We start from the raw sequence: 11,194 nt of genomic DNA on the forward strand, positions 1-11,194 counted from the left end.
CCTCTCTGGTAGTTCAACTACATCTCATCTTCGAACCAACAAGCTGGAATTGCTGCTCTCTCTTTTTTTCGGTACTCTCGCACTAACACTGCTGTATTTTTAAGCATTCTTTCATTTGTTTTGTTCCATACTTTCTTATTCATTCATTTAGCCTGTTGCTATATGTATTCTGCGTGTGTGTATTTCCATGTTTATTTTTTTCATTACTGTAATTATTTATCACTCTTTTTGCAACTTTACCTTTACTCAGACTTGAGTGATCGGAGCCGCCTTTCCGTGTATTTGCATGATCCAAAATGTTGATATCTTTGATTTTCACGTCCATCCAGATCGGCACAATCTTGAAGTTAGGAAAACGAAGAACAAAGAATTCATGGTCAAAGTGTATGATGAACTCCTACTTCTGAATTGTTGAACACTGTGAGGTTGTTTTTATTTTAGTTTTAATTAAAGATGTTGCTTCCAGTTGCATCCTCCGTGCATCAGCCTCTCTTGTCAGCTCTGTCTCCAGCAAAAGGAGGAGTAGCGCCTGGCTGGCGATGAAAGTGAAATAGCTTTGCAAACCACTGGTCTCTTATTTTGTCTAAGTCATCATTTCTGGGATGGCACCCTGTTCAAAGAAAAGGGTTAAAGGAATGGCAATTCAGTGTTTTCAACCCTTTGTTGAACAGAGCAGCATCTAGTGAGCTCAGAAAATGAAGACAGTGTTTTGCTTTGCTTCATTTGACCATTACTAGCGCCTCTGCTGACGGAAAAGAAAGCTTACAGCACCAGGTATTCTGCATGTCTCCCCATCCAAGTACTGGACCCGGCCCGACTCCTGCTTAGCTTCCGAGATCGGACGAGATCGCTGTTCAGGTGGTATGGCCGTGCTTGTGTCACCAAGTGAAAAACAAGCTATTTAAAGACGATGAACCCCAGATAAAAAACTGTTGAAGACGCAGGGGCTTGGGGGTTGGTGAGCACTCAACTACATGTAATCACACTGAGGTGCACCATACATTTTGCAGTAGCTCTCTGGTAGTTCAACTACATTCATCTTCGAACCAACAAGCTGGAATTGCTGCTCTCTCTTTCGGTACTGTAATTAACACTGCTGTATTTTTTAAGCATTCTTTCATTTGTTTTTGTTCCATATTTATTCACATTCTCATTTAGCCTGTTGCTGTAATGGGCCTTACATGTATGTATTTCCCCATGTTTATTTTTTTCATTACTGTAATTATTTCTCAATTCTTTTTTGAACTTTACCTTTTACTCAGACTTGAGTGACGGTCGCCTTCCTCGTGAATTTGCATGATCCAATATGCAGATACTGATTTCAAAACTATCCAGATCGCACAATCTGAAGAACGAAGAACAAAGAATTCATGGTCAAAGTGCATGAACCCTACTTGAATTGTTGAACACTGTGAGGTTGTTTATTTTAGTTTTAATTAAAAGATGCTCTCAAAAAAAAAAGTTGCATCCTCTCAGAAGTTTCCTTTGTTTGCCTTGTCTCCAGCAAAGGAGGAGTAGCGCCTCTGGAGTATGGTGAAATGAAGCTTGAACACTAATGCTTTAAGCTCACTAGATGGCAATCTCTAGTTCAAAGAAAAGGGTTAGTTGAATAGCACCAGTGTGTTTTCAACCCTTTGTTTAACAGAAAGTGGCATCTAGTGAGCTCAGAAAATGAAGACAGTGTTTTGCTTGCTTATTTGACCATTAATAGCGCCTCTGCTGACGGAAAAGAAAAGCTTATGCACCGGGTATTCCCAGGCAGTCTCCCATCCAGTACTGATCTGCCCGACTCCTGCTTAGCTTCCGAGATCGGACGAGATCGGGCGTGTTCAGGTGGTAGCGGCCAGAAGCGAGTGCACCAAGTGAAAACAAGCTATTTAAAGATCGATGAACCCCAGGTTCTCAAAACTGTTGAAGACGCAGTTTCGTTAGTGGAGGAGCACTCAACCACATGTAATCACACTAGTAGTGCACTCCATACATGCAGCCTCTCTGGTAGTTCAACTACGATTCATCTTCGAACCAACATGTTGAATTGCTGCTCTTCTTTTTCGGGTACTGCAATTAACACTGACTGCTGTATTTTTAAGCATTCTTTCATTTGTTTTGTTCCATCATTTATTCATTCATTTAGCCTGTTGCTATATGTATTCTTACATGTATGTATTTCCATGTTTATTTTTTTCATTACTGTAATTATTTCTCAATTCTTTTGAACTTTACCTTTACTCAGACTTGAGTGACTTGTCGCCTTCCGTAAATTTGCATGATCCAAAATGTAGATATCTTTGATTTCAAACTATCCAGATCGCACAATCTTGAAGAACAAGAACAAAGAATTCATGGTCAAAGTGCATGAACTCCTACTTGAATTGTTGAACACTGTGAGGTTGTTTATTTTAGTTTTAATTAAAGATGTTGCTTCCAAAAAAAAGTTGCATCCTCCGTACAGTTTCCTTGTCAGCTCTGTCTCCAGCAAAGGAGGAGTAGCGCCTCTGGCGATGGTGAAATGAAGCTTTGCAAACCACCGTCTTTATTTTCTAAGCTCACTAGATGGCAATCCCTGTTCAAAGAAAAGGGTTAAAGGAATGGCAATTCAGTGTGTTTTCAACCCTTTGTTGAACAGAAAGTGGCATCTAGTGAGCTCAGAAAATGAAGACAGTGTTTTGCTTTTGCTTCATTTGACCATTACTAGCGCCCTCTGCTGACGGAAAAGAAAAGCTTACAGCACCGGGTATTCCCAGGCGGTCTCCCATCCAAGTACTGACCCGCCCGACCCTGCTTAGCTTCCGAGATCGGACGAGATCGGGCGTGTTCAGGGTGGTATGGCCGTAAGCGAGTGTACCAAGTGAAAACAAGCTATTTAAAGACGATGAACCCCAGAGGTTCTCAAAACTGTTGAAGACGCAGTTTGGGGGTTGAGGAGTACTCAACTACATGTAATCACACTAGTAGTGCACCTATACATTTTTGCAGTAGCTCTCTGGTAGTTCAACTACATTCATCTTCGAACCAACAAGTTGAATTGCTTTTTTTTGCTCTCTTTTTTTCGGTACTGTAATTAACACTGCTGTATTTTTTAAGCATTCTTTCATTTGTTTTGTTCCATATTTATTCATTCATTTAGCCTGTTGCTATATGTATTCTTACATGTATGTATTTCCATGTTTATTTTTTTCATTACTGTAATTATTTCTCAATTCTTTTGAACTTTACCTTTACTCAGACTTGAGTGACTTGTCGTCTTCCGTAAATTTGCATGATCCAAAATGTAGATATCTTTGATTTCAAAACTATCCAGATCGGCACAATCTTGAAGAACAAGAACAAAGAATTCATGGTCAAAGTGCATGAACTCCTACTTGAATTGTTGAACACTGTGAGGTTGTTTATTTTAGTTTTAATTAAAGATGTTGCTTCCAAAAAAAAAGTTGCATCCTCCGTACAGTTTCCTTGTCAGCTCTGTCTCCAGCAAAGGAGGAGTAGCGCCTCTGGCGATGGTGAAATGAAGCTTGAAAACCACTGTCTTTATTTTCTAAGCTCACTAGATGGCAATCTCTGTTCAAAGAAAAGGGTTAAAGGAATGGCAATTCAGTGTGTTTTCAACCCTTTGTTGAACAGAAAGTGGCATCTAGTGAGCTCAGAAAATGAAGACAGTGTTTTGCTTTGCTTCATTTGACCATTACTAGCGCCCTCTGCTGACGGAAAAGAAAAGCTTACAGCACCGGGTATTCCCAGGCGGTCTCCCATCCAAGTACTGACCCGGCCCGACCCTGCTTAGCTTCCGAGATCGGACGAGATCGGGCGTGTTCAGGGTGGTATGGCCGTAAGCTGAGTGTACCAAGTGAAAACAAGCTATTTAAAGACGATGAACCCCAGAGGTTCTCAAAACTGTTGAAGACGCAGTTTGGGGGTTGAGGAGTACTCAACTACATGTAATCACACTAGTAGTGCACCTATACATTTTGCAGTAGCTCTCTGGTAGTTCAACTACATTCATCTTCGAACCAACAAGTTGAATTGCTTTTTTTTGCTCTTTTTTTTCGGTACTGTAATTAACACTGCTGTATTTTTTAAGCATTCTTTCATTTGTTTTGTTCCATATTTATTCATTCATTTAGCCTGTTGCTATATGTATTCTTACATGTATGTATTTCCATGTTTATTTTTTTCATTACTGTAATTATTTCTCAATTCTTTTGAACTTTACCTTACTCAGACTTGAGTGACTTGTCGCCTTCCGTAAATTTGCATGATCCAAAATGTAGATATCTTTGATTTCAAAACTATCCAGATCGGCACAATCTTGAAGAACAAGAACAAAGAATTCATGGTCAAAGTGCATGAACTCCTACTTGAATTGTTGAACACTGTGAGGTTGTTTATTTTAGTTTTAATTAAAGATGTTGCTTCCAAAAAAAAGTTGCATCCTCCGTACAGTTTCCTTGTCAGCTCTGTCTCCAGCAAAGGAGGAGTAGCGCCTCTGACGATGGTGAAATGAAGCTTGTGAAACCACTGTCTTTAGTTTTTCTAAGCTCACTAGATGGCAATCCCTGTTCAAAGAAAAGGGTTAAAGGAATGGCAATTCAGTGTGTTTTTCAACCCTTTGTTGAACAGAAAGTGGCATCTAGTGAGCTCAGAAAATGAAGACAGTGTTTTGCTTTGCTTCATTTGACCATTACTAGCGCCCCTCTGCTGACGGAAAAGAAAAGCTTACAGCACCGGGTATTCCCAGGCGGTCTCCCATCCAAGTACTGACCCGGCCCGACCCTGCTTAGCTTCCGAGATCGGACGAGATCGGGCGTGTTCAGGGTGGTATGGCCGTAAGCGAGTGTACCAAGTGAAAACAAGCTATTTAAAGACGATGAACCCCAGAGGTTCTCAAAACTGTTGAAGACGCAGTTTGGGGGTTGAGGAGTACTCAACTACATGTAATCACACTAGTAGTGCACCCTATACATTTTGCAGTAGCTCTCTGGTAGTTCAACTACATTCATCTTCGAACCAACAAGTTGAATTGCTTTTTTTTGCTCTCTTTTTTTCGGTACTGTAATTAACACTGCTGTATTTTTTAAGCATTCTTTCATTTGTTTTGTTCCATATTTATTCATTCATTTAGCCTGTTGCTATATGTATTCTTACATGTATGTATTTCCATGTTTATTTTTTTCATTACTGTAATTATTTCTCAATTCTTTTGAACTTTACCTTTACTCAGACTTGAGTGACTTGTCGTCTTCCGTAGAATTTGCATGATCCAAAATGTAGATATCTTTGATTTCAAAACTATCCAGATCGGCACAATCTTGAAGAACAAGAACAAAGAATTCATGGTCAAAGTGCATGAACTCCTACTTGAATTGTTGAACACTGTGAGGTTGTTTATTTTAGTTTTAATTAAAGATGTTGCTTCCAAAAAAAAGTTGCATCCTCCGTACAGTTTCCTTGTCAGCTCTGTCTCCAGCAAAGGAGGAGTAGCGCCTCTGGCGATGGTGAAATGAAGCTTTGCAAACCACTGTCTTTATTTTCTAAGCTCACTAGATGGCAATCTCTGTTCAAAGAAAAGGGTTAAAGGAATGGCAATTCAGTGTGTTTTCAACCCTTTGTTGAACAGAAAGTGGCATCTAGTGAGCTCAGAAAATGAAGACAGTGTTTTTGCTTTGCTTCATTTGACCATTACTAGCGCCCTCTGCTGACGGAAAAGAAAAGCTTACAGCACCGGGTATTCCCAGGCGGTCTCCCATCCAAGTACTGACCCGGCCCGACCCTGCTTAGCTTCCGAGATCGGACGAGATCGGGCGTGTTCAGGGTGGTATGGCCGTAAGCGAGTGTACCAAGTGAAAACAAGCTATTTAAAGACGATGAACCCCAGAGGTTCTCAAAACTGTTGAAGACGCAGTTTGGGGTTGAGGAGTACTCAACTACATGTAATCACACTAGTAGTGCACCTATACATTTTGCAGTAGCTCTCTGGTAGTTCAACTACATTCATCTTCGAACCAACAAGTTGAATTGCTTTTTTTTGCTCTCTTTTTTTCGGTACTGTAATTAACACTGCTGTATTTTTTTAAGCATTCTTTCATTTGTTTTGTTCCATATTTATTCATTCATTTAGCCTGTTGCTATATGTATTCTTACATGTATGTATTTCCATGTTTATTTTTTTCATTACTGTAATTATTTCTCAATTCTTTGAACTTTACCTTTACTCAGACTTGAGTGACTTGTCGTCTTCTCGTAAATTTGCATGATCCAAAATGTAGATATCTTTGATTTCAAAACTATCCAGATCGGCACAATCTTGAAGAACAAGAACAAAGAATTCATGGTCAAAGTGCATGAACTCCTACTTGAATTGTTGAACACTGTGAGGTTGTTTATTTTAGTTTTAATTAAAGATGTTGCTTCCAAAAAAAAGTTGCATCCTCCGTACAGTTTCCTTGTCAGCTCTGTCTCCAGCAAAGGAGGAGTAGCGCCTCTGGCGATGGTGAAATGAAGCTTGTAAAACCACTGTCTTTATTTTCTAAGCTCACTAGATGGCAATCTCTGTTCAAAGAAAAGGGTTAAAGGAATGGCAATTCAGTGTGTTTTCAACCCTTTGTTGAACAGAAAGTGGCATCTAGTGAGCTCAGAAAATGAAGACAGTGTTTTGCTTTGCTTCATTTGACCATTACTAGCGCCTCTGCTGACGGAAAAGAAAAGCTTACAGCACCGGGTATTCCCAGGCGGTCTCCCATCCAGTACTGACCTCGGCCCGACTCCCTGCTTAGCTTCCGAGATCGGACGAGATCGGGCGTGTTCAGGGTGGTATGGCCGTAAGCGAGTGTACCAAGTGAAAACAAGCTATTTAAAGACGATGAACCCCAGAGGTTCTCAAAACTGTTGAAGACGCAGTTTGGGGTTGAGGAGTACTCAACTACATGTAATCACACTAGTAGTGCACCTATACATTTTGCAGTAGCTCTCTGGTAGTTCAACTACATTCATCTTCGAACCAACAAGTTGAATTGCTTTTTTTGCTCTCTTTTTTTTCGGTACTGTAATTAACACTGCTGTATTTTTTAAGCATTCTTTCATTTGTTTTGTTCCATATTTATTCATTCATTTAGCCTGTTGCTATATGTATTCTTACATGTATGTATTTCCATGTTTATTTTTTTCATTACTGTAATTATTTCTCAATTCTTTTGAACTTTACCTTTACTCAGACTTGAGTGACTTGTCGCTCTTCCGTAAATTTGCATGATCCAAAATGTAGATATCTTTGATTTCAAAACTATCCAGATCGGCACAATCTTGAAGAACAAGAACAAAGAATTCATGGTCAAAGTGCATGAACTCCTACTTGAATTGTTGAACACTGTGAGGTTGTTTATTTTAGTTTTAATTAAAGATGTTGCTTCCAAAAAAAAGTTGCATCCTCCGTACAGTTTCCTTGTCAGCTCTGTCTCCAGCAAAGGAGGAGTAGCGCCTCTGGCGATGGTGAAATGAAGCTTAGTAAACCACTGTCTTTATTTTCTAAGCTCACTAGATGGCAATCTCTGTTCAAAGAAAAGGGTTAAAGGAATGGCAATTCAGTGTGTTTTCAACCCTTTGTTGAACAGAAAGTGGCATCTAGTGAGCTCAGAAAAATGAAGACAGTGTTTTGCTTTGCTTCATTTGACCATTACTAGCGCCCTCTGCTGACGGAAAAGAAAAGCTTACAGCACCGGGTATTCCCAGGCGGTCTCCCCATCCAAGTACTGACCCGGCCCGACCCTGCTTAGCTTCCGAGATCGGACGAGATCGGGCGTGTTCAGGGTGGTATGGCCGTAAGCGAGTGTACCAAGTGAAAACAAGCTATTTAAAGACGATGAACCCCAGAGGTTCTCAAAACTGTTGAAGACGCAGTTTGGGGGTTGAGGAGTACTCAACTACATGTAATCACACTAGTAGTGCACCTATACATTTTGCAGTAGCTTTCTGGTAGTTCAACTACATTCATCTTCGAACCAACAAGTTGAATTGCTTTTTTTTGCTCTCTTTTTTTCGGGTACTGTAATTAACACTGCTGTATTTTTTAAGCATTCTTTCATTTGTTTTGTTCCATATTTATTCATTCATTTAGCCTGTTGCTATATGTATTCTTACATGTATGTATTTCCATGTTTATTTTTTTCATTACTGTAATTATTTCTCAATTCTTTTGAACTTTACCTTTACTCAGACTTGAGTGACTTGTCGCCTTCCGTAGAATTTGCATGATCCAAAATGTAGATATCTTTGATTTCAAAACTATCCAGATCGGCACAATCTTGAAGAACAAGAACAAAGAATTCATGGTCAAAGTGCATGAACTCCTACTTGAATTGTTGAACACTGTGAGGTTGTTTATTTTAGTTTTAATTAAAGATGTTGCTTCCAAAAAAAAAGTTGCATCCTCCGTACAGTTTCCTTGTCAGCTCTGTCTCCAGCAAAGGAGGAGTAGCGCTCTCTGGCGATGGTGAAATGAAGCTTTGCAAACCACTGTCTTTATTTTCTAAGCTCACTAGATGGCAATCTCTGTTCAAAGAAAAGGGTTAAAGGAATGGCAATTCAGTGTGTTTTTCAACCCTTTGTTGAACAGAAAGTGGCATCTAGTGAGCTCAGAAAATGAAGACAGTGTTTTGCTTTGCTTCATTTGACCATTACTAGCGCCTCTGCTGACGGAAAAGAAAAGCTTACAGCACCGGGTATTCCCAGGCGGTCTCCCATCCAAGTACTGACCCGGCCCGACTCCTGCTTAGCTTCCGAGATCGGACGAGATCGGGCGTGTTCAGGGTGGTATGGCCGTAAGTTTAGTGTACCAAGTGAAAAACAAGCTATTTAAAGACGATGAACCCCAGAGGTTCTCAAAACTGTTGAAGACGCAGTTTGGGGTTGAGGAGTACTCAACTACATGTAATCACACTAGTAGTGCACCTATACATTTTGCAGTAGCTCTCTGGTAGTTCAACTACATTCATCTTCGAACCAACAAGTTGAATTGCTTTTTTTTGCTCTCTTTTTTTCGGTACTGTAATTAACACTGCTGTATTTTTTAAGCATTCTTTCATTTGTTTTGTTCCATATTTATTCATTCATTTAGCCTGTTGCTATATGTATTCTTACATGTATGTATTTCCATGTTTATTTTTTTTCATTACTGTAATTATTTCTCAATTCTTTGAACTTTACCTTTACTCAGACTTGAGTGACTTGTCGTCTTCCGTAAATTTGCATGATCCAAAATGTAGATATCTTTGATTTCAAAACTATCCAGATCGGCACAATCTTGAAGAACAAGAACAAAGAATTCATGGTCAAAGTGCATGAACTCCTACTTGAATTGTTGAACACTGTGAGGTTGTTTATTTTAGTTTTAATTAAAGATGTTGCTTCCAAAAAAAAAGTTGCATCCTCCGTACAGTTTCCCTTGTCAGCTCTGTCTCCAGCAAAGGAGGAGTAGCGCCCTCTGGCGATGGTGAAATGAAGCTTGCAAACCACTGTCTTTATTTTTCTAAGCTCACTAGATGGCAATCTCTGTTCAAAGAAAAGGGTTAAAGGAATGGCAATTCAGTGTGTTTTCAACCCTTTGTTGAACAGAAAGTGGCATCTAGTGAGCTCAGAAAATGAAGACAGTGTTTTGCTTTGCTTCATTTGACCATTACTAGCGCCCTCTGCTGACGGAAAAGAAAAGCTTACAGCACCGGGTATTCCCAGGCGGTCTCCCATCCAAGTACTGACCCGGCCCGACCCTGCTTAGCTTCCGAGATCGGACGAGATCGGGCGTGTTCAGGGTGGTATGGCCGTAAGCGAGTGTACCAAGTGAAAACAAGCTATTTAAAGACGATGAACCCCAGAGGTTCTCAAAACTGTTGAAGACGCAGTTTGGGGTTGAGGAGTACTCAACTACATGTAATCACACTAGTAGTGCACCTATACATTTTGCAGTAGCTCTCTGGTAGTTCAACTACATTCATCTTCGAACCAACAAGTTGAATTGCTTTTTTTTGCTCTCTTTTTTTCGGTACTGTAATTAACACTGCTGTATTTTTTAAGCATTCTTTCATTTGTTTTGTTCCATATTTATTCATTCATTTAGCCTGTTGCTATATGTATTCTTACATGTATGTATTTCCATGTTTATTTTTTTCATTACTGTAATTATTTCTCAATTCTTTTGAACTTTACCTTACTCAGACTTGAGTGACTTGTCGTCTTCCGTAAATTTGCATGATCCAAAATGTAGATATCTTTGATTTCAAAACTATCCAGATCGGCACAATCTTGAAGAACAAGAACAAAGAATTCATGGTCAAAGTGCATGAACTCCTACTTGAATTGTTGAACACTGTGAGGTTGTTTATTTTAGTTTTAATTAAAGATGTTGCTTCCAAAAAAAAAGTTGCATCCTCCGTACAGTTTCCTTGTCAGCTCTGTCTCCAGCAAAGGAGGAGTAGCGCCTCTGGCGATGGTGAAATGAAGCTTTGCAAACCACTGTCTTTATTTTCTAAGCTCACTAGATGGCAATCTCTGTTCAAAGAAAAGGGTTAAAGGAATGGCAATTCAGTGTGTTTTCAACCCTTTGTTGAACAGAAAGTGGCATCTAGTGAGCTCAGAAAATGAAGACAGTGTTTTGCTTTGCTTCATTTGACCATTACTAGCGCCCTCTGCTGACGGAAAAGAAAAGCTTACAGCACCGGGTATTCCCAGGCGGTCTCCCATCCAAGTACTGACCCGGCCCGACCCTGCTTAGCTTCCGAGATCGGACGAGATCGGGCGTGTTCAGGGTGGTATGGCCGTAAGCGAGTGTACCAAGTGAAAACAAGCTATTTAAAGACGATGAACCCCAGAGGTTCTCAAAACTGTTGAAGACGCAGTTTGGGGTTGAGGAGTACTCAACTACATGTAATCACACTAGTAGTGCACCTATACATTTTGCAGTAGCTCTCTGGTAGTTCAACTACATTAATCTTCGAACCAACAAGTTGAATTGCTTTTTTTGCTCTCTTTTTTTCGGTACTGTAATTAACACTGCTGTATTTTTAAGCATTCTTTCATTTGTTTTGTTCCATATTTATTCATTCATTTAGCCTGTTGCTATATGTATTCTTACATGTATGTATTTCCATGTTTATTTTTTTCATTACTGTAATTATTTCTCAATTCTTTTGAACTTTACCTTTACTCAGAC

General features: G+C 39.7%; 8 non-coding genes and 1 pseudogene across 8 annotated transcripts; all 9 read right to left on the minus strand.

Annotated features, from left to right (window-relative positions):
* Window positions 1-2,719: 2,719 nt before the first annotated feature.
* LOC144514816 (5S ribosomal RNA) lies at window positions 2,720-2,837 on the minus strand. The gene has a single exon (XR_013501574.1). It is a non-coding gene; the product is annotated as a 5S ribosomal RNA (ribosomal RNA).
* Window positions 2,838-3,713: 876 nt separating this feature from the next.
* Window positions 3,714-3,832, minus strand: LOC144514814 (5S ribosomal RNA). Its single transcript, XR_013501572.1, has one exon. It is a non-coding gene; the product is annotated as a 5S ribosomal RNA (ribosomal RNA).
* Window positions 3,833-4,710: 878 nt separating this feature from the next.
* LOC144514819 (5S ribosomal RNA) lies at window positions 4,711-4,829 on the minus strand. The gene has a single exon (XR_013501576.1). It is a non-coding gene; the product is annotated as a 5S ribosomal RNA (ribosomal RNA).
* An 878-nt stretch (window positions 4,830-5,707) lies between these two features.
* LOC144514820 (5S ribosomal RNA) lies at window positions 5,708-5,826 on the minus strand. The gene has a single exon (XR_013501577.1). It is a non-coding gene; the product is annotated as a 5S ribosomal RNA (ribosomal RNA).
* Window positions 5,827-6,700: 874 nt separating this feature from the next.
* Window positions 6,701-6,821, minus strand: LOC144514818 (5S ribosomal RNA; annotated as a pseudogene).
* Window positions 6,822-7,697: 876 nt separating this feature from the next.
* On the minus strand, window positions 7,698-7,817 carry LOC144514815 (5S ribosomal RNA). Its single transcript, XR_013501573.1, has one exon. It is a non-coding gene; the product is annotated as a 5S ribosomal RNA (ribosomal RNA).
* An 879-nt stretch (window positions 7,818-8,696) lies between these two features.
* Window positions 8,697-8,816, minus strand: LOC144514817 (5S ribosomal RNA). The gene has a single exon (XR_013501575.1). It is a non-coding gene; the product is annotated as a 5S ribosomal RNA (ribosomal RNA).
* An 879-nt stretch (window positions 8,817-9,695) lies between these two features.
* LOC144514821 (5S ribosomal RNA) lies at window positions 9,696-9,814 on the minus strand. Its single transcript, XR_013501578.1, has one exon. It is a non-coding gene; the product is annotated as a 5S ribosomal RNA (ribosomal RNA).
* An 874-nt stretch (window positions 9,815-10,688) lies between these two features.
* Window positions 10,689-10,807, minus strand: LOC144514822 (5S ribosomal RNA). Its single transcript, XR_013501579.1, has one exon. It is a non-coding gene; the product is annotated as a 5S ribosomal RNA (ribosomal RNA).
* Window positions 10,808-11,194: the final 387 nt, after the last annotated feature.

The sequence above is a fragment of the Sander vitreus genome, unplaced genomic scaffold (assembly GCF_031162955.1).
Source record: "Sander vitreus isolate 19-12246 unplaced genomic scaffold, sanVit1 ctg707_0, whole genome shotgun sequence".
Classification (NCBI taxonomy): Eukaryota; Metazoa; Chordata; class Actinopteri; order Perciformes; family Percidae; genus Sander; species Sander vitreus.